We start from the raw sequence: 9,560 nt of genomic DNA, 5'->3' as shown, positions 1-9,560 counted from the left end.
TCTTGGTGGATATTGTCCCTAAGTGGATTCCTCTGGAGGTACAAAATTTCACAGTCCAGGAAGGTGGTTCCAAAGCACTTCCAGAAGACTACTTCAAAATTCCAAGCAAACATTTTGAGGGACTTGACTGTGAATTTGTTCTACTCAAACCACCAAAACACGGTTATGTTGAAAATTCTCATTTTCCAAGAGTAAAGCTAATGAAATTTACCAGGAAACAGGTAATAACTCTCAGCTGATATGTTTGGTTTTGGGTATGTTAGATAAGAGAAAAAACGTGGCTATTTATCATTTAGATTCATGGACTTTCGGGAGTGATGGGACCTTAGAAGGTATCTGGTCCAACCTCCCAACAGATGGAGAAGCCCTTCCACAGTAACCCCATAGAGAGGTCATCTAGTCATTGCTTAAATATCCTCAGTGATGGAGAACTCACTGCTTCCTGAGATGGGCCCTTCCAGTTTAAAGACACTCCAGTTGTTAGAAAGTTCTTTATGCTGAGCTGCCACTTAGAAACTTCTGCTCCTAGGTCCTGGCTCTGGTAGCTCACAGAACAAATCATACCTCCTTTCATAAAAGCTCTTTAAATATTGCAAGGAAAAATTATCAAAGTCCCTTGAATTTTATCTTCTTTAGGTTAAAGAACTCTAGTTTCTTTAGCTTTTGCTTATATGCTGTAGGTTTCTAGCCCCTGCACCATCCTGGCTGCCCAGTTCTAGAGGAGCTCCACACCATCCCTGTCCCTCTCAAAGTATAACACCCAGGGATCTAATACAGGCATGCTTTAATCATTAGTGGATGTTTTCATTCATTCATTCCCTTATCAATCAGTGCTTACTCTGTGCTGTGCCCTATGCTAAGCATAGTGCTGTCAATGGCTGAAATGGCCCAGTCCCTGCAATCAAGCAGCTGGACACAACTGACAATCTGGTGCCCAATAAGCATAAAATAACCAGACTTAACTCTGGGCTGCTATCAGGTTTCTTTGCTTTGGGTTAGAATGGTATTATTGTGATACTTTGCTTTCTTATCATGAATAAAAGAATGATTTCCATACTTTTGTTTTAAATATTGCAAAGTAGCTTGCAGATCCCCATTATTTCCTTTATAAGCTCCTAGGAATACACACTCTTCAGGTTGGAAACCATGAACAGCTACCTAGCATCTTTGGGTGTCCTTGTCCAGTTAGCTAAGAACCCATGTGTGCTGCTTCATTTTGCTTCTGAGGATTTCACCTCATAAAGTGACTTGAATCCATTTACTAAAAGCCTACTCTGTTCAAGTTACTGTGTGAGGTTACCATGATAAGTAGACATATTCCTTGCCCTCAAGAAATGCTGTGGGGGAATCAGGCACATGAACTTTAATATAAGGCACACTCTTCTTATCTTTCATGTAGCACTTTCACAGTGGTACTGCAGGAGTGCAGAATGGTCACATTTGACTCTAACTGAAGCCTTCACAGAGGGAATAAAGTTTAAGCTAGACTTTGAGGAGAGAGAGGAAAAGCAAGGACATAACGGAGGTGGAGATGGGAAACAAAGCAATGCAAGCAAAGCAGACTGCATGGCCAAGGGCATGGAGGCACTGAAGGGCATGGTGTCCTGGGGGCCGCGGAATGGTCCACAAGGCTCTAGGATGGGCAGAGGAGTGCCAGAGGGTGCTTGGGGCCAGACTGCGCAGAGCCTTGAGTTACACGTCAACAGGGTTAGACTTAACCAGCTGGCATTAGGGAGCCATGGGGAGAAGCAGAGATTGCTGAGGGTGGAAAAGACCTTAGAACTCGGTGCTTCTCAGCTGGGGACCAGGGAAGGTGATTCTTTAGTGACAACGTGCAGCTATCTCTTAATCATAGCTTCCCTCTCAAAGGCTGGACAAACTGTCCGAGATAACCACTTGCTCTCGTGTGAGCTGAATTTAATTCTGTTCACCTCGTGCGCTCTGGGTGAGAGACTGAGCACTAAATTTTGGTTCTGTCTTGGCCAATTCATTGTTGTCTGTGCTTTGTAAGAAGTGTATATTTAAGCATGGTTGGTTGAAATCTGTGTCAAGCGTGTGTGTTCCCTGTAGTATCCATGTTGTCGTGTAGCCTTGTTCACAGTCAAGGTTGTGTGTTCCAGCTCTTCAGATAAGCCCTTTACACTTTCTCTTCCTTTAGGACTTCTGAGGTCTCTAGGTTTTGAGACATGATCATTTTCACTTACGGTGATACCTAACAACTCGTGGCTGTAACCTTGAGTGACTCAGAGGAGGAGAGCACTTGGCCATTTTTGCCCTTCATTCATTCAGCGATAGTTTTTGAGTGTCCATTATGTGTCAGGTATCCTAGTTCTAAGTAGTGGGGATAAAGCAGTGAACTAACCCAGCAATAATCCCTGCCCTTATGGATCCTTTTTCCTAGTGCGGGAAACAAGGAGGCAGAGAGAGAGAATAAATAAGTGAATTTATATAAATAAAATAGTTGAACGAAGGTTAGTGCTATGGAGAAAAATAAACCAGGAAAGGGAGATAGAAGATGCTGGGGACTTGAGTGGTGTGTGTGTGTGTGTGTGTGTGTGTGTGCGTGCGTGTGTGTGTGTGTGTTAATGTTCAGTTTCAAATAAGGTGGTCGGGGGGACCCCGCTGAGAAGGCAGCATTGAGCAGAGACCTGGAGGAGGTGATGGATAGTGAGCTCGGTGGGTGTAGAGGAAGAGCATTCAGGCAGAGGGAAGAGCAAACAAACAGCGCTGTGGGGGAACAGTGTGACTAGAGCTGCACACGGGGCGGGCAGGAGGTGAGGTTAGGGAGGTCCGGCATGGGAGGGCTTTCGGCTTCACCTTTGACCCTGAGTAATGGGAGCGGGAGGATGTGAACAGAGAGGGGACCTAATATACACTGAACATGACGGATGACAGGGGACCAAACAATTTTTAATCTTCTAAGATTTTCTACAAGTTTGTTATCTACTTTAATTTCAAGTCAGCAGATGTTTTTCTAGTATTAGAACTAGGAATAGACAAATTCCCACCAAACCTTCTCTTTGCCTTTAGATTAATACCTACTAACTGATATTTTACATAGTAACGTGGGGGAGTACCACTTCATTGAGGAAATGATGTGTTTCTCCAGGAAAGATACGGAAAAGGTGACTTCTATTTAAATGCTATCTTCCTAAAGCATATTAGGTTAAGGGAGTACCACTTCATTGAGGAAATGATGTGTTTCTCCAGGAAAGATACGGAAAAGGTGACTTCTATTTAAATGCTATCTTCCTAAAGCATATTAGGTTAAAATTTCTCCTGCCCTCTGATCAGTGCCATCTTCCACATTTGTTTTCAAATAGCTTAAAGCAGAACGTTCCAGGAACATGTGGTCAGGCCTACGGTCTGCAATTCCTCTTCCCACAGAACTCCAAAGAAATTGTTATGCACCTGTGTTCAAGTGACCACAACTTTCCCCTGAGACTGTTCATGAACTTTTCAACTCTTGTCAGAAACACCTCTGAGAGATCAAAAGTCTTTGCTCAAAGGAAGTGCGCCATAGGACTGGGCAAAGTTGAACTGTTAAAAATGTTGGCTCTATTTTATCAAAACAAACACAACCCCAGAGACTTTCTGAGAAGTTCAGCTACTCCTGTCGGGCTTTAGAAGTTCTCTTCTGTTGTACTTTTGGGTCACATATTCACTGAAGCCAAGTTCCTTCCAGCTTTAAAATTCTCCTGGTCTCTGATTTCAATCCTGAGCACTTCCGAATTTCCATCAGAGCCTTAAAGACATGGAAGGCGTTCTGATCAAATCAGTGGCTATCACAAATCCAAGAGGAATTGCAGAATGGAAATTAGAAAGATGAAATCTATCAGGGATAAAAAATTAACATTTGCATTTTGGTATTACAGTGAGAGAAATCTGGCTTGATAGAATGATTCAGTTCCAATATATTTCATTATACTCTGTCCTCAGGAGATGTATGATAGCTAGTTATGGGTAGCATCTGTTAAGAGATACACCAAAAATGATTGTATTTTGAAGGAGGAGGAGTAGGATTAGGAGGTAGCAGGTGTAACCTTGCATACAAAGAACAGTTAAGGGAATAATGCATGCTTAGCTCAGAAAAGAGAAGTTTGGGGAAACTTAATAGTTGCCCTGGTCCATATGGCTCCAAAAAGCAGAAATCCAATCAGTGGGCGAAAACTTCAGAGCGTAAATCCGACATTCTGAATTGTCCAATAAAACAATCCACAACTTCAAAAATTAGTCCCTCTAAATAAACAAGTAGAGTCTGAATTTTAATGGGTATTGCTCCGTTGGAAGAAAGGGTGGAGCGTATCACTTACAACACATTTTAGGGTGAGAAATAGCCTTTGAACTCAGGTCTTCTGATAACCAGTCCAGCATTCTCTTTACTACCCCACATTGCTTGATCACTCTGTTCCTCATTAAACTTATTTCTGGGATGCAGCACGGCTTCATAAAAATTATACCATCCATCATAATTTGCACTCTGATGGTCAGAATCATACTTCATGGGATGAACACACGCTTCTGTGTTGTAGATATAAAAAAATCAGGATTTCTTTTAAAGCATTTTTTCATATTTTAAAATTATATTTCAGTAGTTTGGTGATATTTTGTTGTTGGTTACAGGTAGAAAATGAATTGATTTCCTATGTTCATGATGATAGTGAGGCGCTTCCTGACAATTTCACCATCTTTGCAAATAGCTCAGAGCTTGGAAAACGGAGTTTGCCTCAAACTCTTTTTGTGACTGTCGAATCAGTAAATGATGAGGCTCCAGTAATAACAGCCAATAAAATCCTCCAGGTAAGTGCTCCATGCTTTTGGATTTATCATAATAACATAGAACCGCCAATTTGATTTTCTTTTGTATTATTTCTACTGTTAGATAATAAGATACATGACTACGTATGTATAGTTGACATATTCCTCCTGGTTTTAAATAAATGCTAGTTATTACCAAGACATTCGGTTGGTTACGGCTTGTGCTATTCTAACCCAGTAATCTTAAATGCTGTTTTCTAAGTGGCAAAGGATCTAGACCACCAAGCTACAAGACGGTGCAGCAAACCCATGATGTCTGGCTGGTGGTCGACACAAAGAGAAAAAGGGTCTTTGGTGAGAGTGGTGGCCGGGTAGGTGACAGGGAGGGACAGGGAGAAAGCAAGGAGAACAACAAAGAAATAAGGAACTGTAAGCCTTTGACCTTAATTATAAAACACCCCAGCACCAACTAAATGATTGTGCAGCCATACTGAGGAGCCCACCAGGGGCTAATCAAACTAGAAAATTTTACATTGTTAAAAATCACTGGAGTTTTTTTTTTTTTAATTAAAAAAAAAAAATTTTTGGCTGCGTTGGGTCTTCATTGCTGTGTGCGGGCTTTCTCTAGTTGCGGCGAGCGGGGGCTACTCTTCGTTACGGTGCGCGGGCTTCTCATTGCTGTGTCTTCTCTTGTTGCGGAGCACGGGCTCTAGGGTGCGCGGGCTTCAGCAGTTGTGGCACGCGAGCTCAGTAGTCGTGGCTTGCAGGCTCAGTAGTTGTGGCTCACAGGCTTAGTTGCTCCGCGGCATGTGGGATCTTCCCAGACCAGGGCTCGAACCCGTGTCCCCTGCATTGGCAGGCAGATTCTCAACCACTGCGCCACCAGGGAAGTCCCAATCACTGGAGTTTTTAAAATCTGTTTTTATTTGCTCAAAATAATTGGATCTGGGAATAGGCTTTTTAGTTATATTACAGCTTGGTTTGTTATGCAGCCTCTACATTTTAAGGGAAAAATTAGTGGTGTTTGGACCTTTGGAACTTGTCCCTTTATCTTTTAGTTTACTTCACAGTCATTACCCAGGTAGCCTGGGGATGGTGTGTTCCAGCTGGTCAAAATCGTGGGCCGCCCCCCTCTGTTTTCAGCTGCCTTTCTCCCTCTCCTCACACTTATTCTTGTTGTATTAATACCTGTTGACTCATTCTCAGCAAAGCGATCTAAGAAGTAGGCTGCAGACCAGCATGATGAATTGTAGGTGTCAATTATTATTAAACACAGTTATAAAAGTTTACATTTATTACTGAGCAGAGTACTGGACATCTTCCATATTGGTGTCGTTTTCACAGCCCTACAAAGGAACTGCTGTGATTAATAACCTCGTTATAGACGGGAGCACTGAAGCCCCAAGCGGTCACAAGGGAAGGTGTGGATTTGAAGCCGAGTGTGCCCAAGTCTGACTCTCTTGCCACTGTGCTCTGCCACTTCCCGCATTACCCGTGACTGACTCAAGCTCTCTCAGTGCATCTTGTCTTATTAGTAAGAAAAAGTTTCCAGAGCTGTTGTGCCCTTTGCTTCTACTAAAGTGGACTTAAGGGAATAGGTCTGAGGCAGTTGTACTGACATCTGTGTGTTTGCCCAGGAGCCTCGGCAGAGGATTTGGGCATTTTGCTGCATGATGCAGAACTGCAGGATGAGAAAGATCCAGGGGAGGGACCTAGGATCTAGAAAGATACGGGAGAAGAGCTGGAGTTGGCAGAGGGAGAGGAAGAACAAAGAATTAGGTCGTGAACTCTCAGGCTTCTTTATGAAAAGGAATTGAAGCCCCACTGTGGGCTTGGAGTTACCATGGATTGTAAGATGCACCATCAACTTAATAATAGCTTTATTGTATTTAAATGTACCTGTCAATTTAAGATGTTCAGAACATTGAATTGTAAGGAGAAAAAAGTGTAACCTAGACTTTGTTTCTGTCTTCCCTTAAAATTAGGGAAATACAGTCTACCAGGAACCTTGAACTTGCTCAGGCAGTTTGCCCCGACCTCTTCCCCCATTCCTTATACCAGAGTGTTTCTCTCAAGAGAAAAAGGAAGAAATAGCTCGGAGCAGGAGCCATTTCCTTTATTCCTATCTTTTTCCCTAGATAGCCTTGATCCAGGCCAGGAAGGGTACAACTTTTGAGGGATGTGGTCATTTGACACTGGCCCTTTCTGAGCTTATTCGTTTATTTATCTAGTAAGAAATTCATTTCTGTTTTGAAAGTTCTGGATTAAAGTTAGGAGACCAGAATTTAAGGCTTGTAAACTGCCCAATTTAAGCAAAATTTCTCTGGGTCTCACCTTCTTCAATAGCAAAACCATAAGCAGGTTGCAGGGTAGGGTGTGTGCGTGTGTATGTATATGTGTGTGTGTGTGTGTGTATGTGTCTGTATGTGTGTGAGTTTTCCTTGGTCATCTGTCAGTCCCTCCCAGTTCTAATATCCTGTGGTTTTTATGGCTGTAAACCTTGCTTGACACTGTCTGGGTGAAGCTGCACTTAGACGGATGGAGGGAGTGTTGAGCCACTTTTTTCTATTGGATGGACGTACTCTGGTATACACTGCGGGAACCTTTTCTCTCTGACTGAGAAACATATGAATACTTTTGGTTTTAAAGTCAGTGTGTCTAAAATCTGGAGGTGACTAGGTACTACGGTAGGACATATTAACTAGTCATGTAAACATGTAGAAATAGTTTTGGTAGGATTTGCTTGATTGTTTTAAAATGGAAGAGATCTCAAGAATTTGTTTCTTCAGTTGTAGGTAATGGTCCTGGTGCTCTATCAATGAAAATCTTTCTATATCAAGAAAGATTTAGGCTCATTTGCCAAAATGAGTTTTTCTTTTTTTGAATTATGACTGTTGTGAATAGAGGCTTTCTAGATTTCACTGATTCCAGCCATCCGGTGCAGAACGTAGTACCAGGGCTCCTTAAGCAAAGGCATGTTACCCGCTCTGGGAATCCTGGCTGGACTCTGGCTCCCCAGGCTTCTAGACGTGCTGCTCTCATAGATGCTTCCCTGGCCACGCCAGCAGAAAGAGCACCAGGCCATCCTCTGTCCCTTGACCCTGCTTTATTCTCCTTTGTAGTAAACAAATAAACAATCTATTGTTTGTCACCTCCCATAAACGTAAGCTCCATTGGGAAGGGACTTTGCTGTCCTTTTCCTGTGCTGCCCTCAGTGCCTGGCACAGTGCCAGGCATGTAGTAGGGGCAATAAATTTTGAATGTCTAAGTGCCCCACGGAGCTTATGTTGAGTGGAGAAGACAGTAAAAGTATGTGATAAATAGAGTGATGATCTGCTGTATTTTTCTGCAGAGCATTTAAGGGGACAGAGAGTGATGGGGTTAGAGAATGCTGACCTTGCAGAGAGATTGGAGTGAGGGAGGGTCTCTTCAAGGAAGGGATGTTTGCATGGAGCCCTGTGTGTCAGGGGTTCCCAAACCCTCTCCAGGTTTGCTGGTTAGCAAGGACTCATAGAACTCAGCATATAGTCAAACTCCTGGCTAAGATTTATTACAGTGAGAGATAAGAAGCAAAATCTGCACAGGGAAAAGGCATGGGGGGTGAAGGCCAGAGGAAAGTAGGTCAGGCCATAAGAGTCCTCTTCCAGTGAAGTCACACAGGATGCACTTAATTCCACCAGCAGCAAGTTGTGACAATGCGTGGGAAGTGTTGTCTATCAGGGAAGATCGTTAGATCCTGAGTACCCAATATGTTTACTGGGGGCTGGTCAGGTAGGCGCCCTCTGCCTACTATGACCCAAAGTCCCGGATTCCCAGAAGGAAAGCAGGTGTCCTGCACAAACCACATTGTTTGTGCTGTTTAGATACAGTGAGCCATTCTTATTATTTAGGGAAAGTTTTATATCAGTACAGGAAACTGTTTAACAATCGAGTTCCCAGATTGTTGATGCCAGCCAAGCGCCAACTTGCAAGCAGGACTTTCTAAGGAAAGGCAGTCTTAAGCCTACTTTGTTACCCCTTTTTCTGAATAAAGGCCGGTGTAGGGGTGCTCATGTGGGGGAGTGAGGAGCCATATGAATGTTTGAGGCAAGAGCATTCCCAGCAAAGGAATAATCCAGAACAAAAGTTGTGAGTCTGTAGTAGGTTTGGCGTATTTGAGGACATGAAGAGCTCAGAGTGACCAGAGCAGATGGAGCGAGGAGAGTGGTCAGACGTTAGGTTCCATGGTGAGAGCTGGTTTCCGGGCATAAGGACCCCCTACACTAGACCGTTTCATTCCACTGGCCTCCTAGAGGTGGGGATGGGGAAGTGGACCAGCATTTATTGAGCCTCTGCTGTGAGCCAGGCTCACTTCTAAAAGCATCACATGTGACTTCTCATTCAATTCTCTCACAACCCTTGACATAGAATGAGGATTACAGTAGACGAGGGGCACAGAAAGGCTAAGTCCCTTGGTCAAGGTCATACAATTAGTAAGAGAGTGAGCTTTCAGTCCACTCTGCTATCCACAATGAGAATGATCTGGAAGAGTGTTTTAAAACTCCAGGTTGCAAACTATTAATAGACTGTGAAATTAATTGAGTGGATCAGGACCAACATTTTAAAAACAAATTAGATAGAATAAAATGGAATAGAACAGGTAGCATGAGAATGCACTGTGTGTAGTGAGGGCAGAATTGTTATATGAAACTTCTGCATCATTTTAAACACACACACATACATATATGCATATGAGTAATAGGTTGTTTTGTAAAAAGTATTCCTTACTTTGGGTGTTAATCAGAGAACATTGTATGCCACTG

The sequence above is a fragment of the Balaenoptera musculus genome, chromosome 3, assembly GCF_009873245.2.
Source record: "Balaenoptera musculus isolate JJ_BM4_2016_0621 chromosome 3, mBalMus1.pri.v3, whole genome shotgun sequence".
Classification (NCBI taxonomy): domain Eukaryota; kingdom Metazoa; phylum Chordata; class Mammalia; order Artiodactyla; family Balaenopteridae; genus Balaenoptera; species Balaenoptera musculus.
This window is presented reverse-complemented; position numbering follows the sequence as displayed.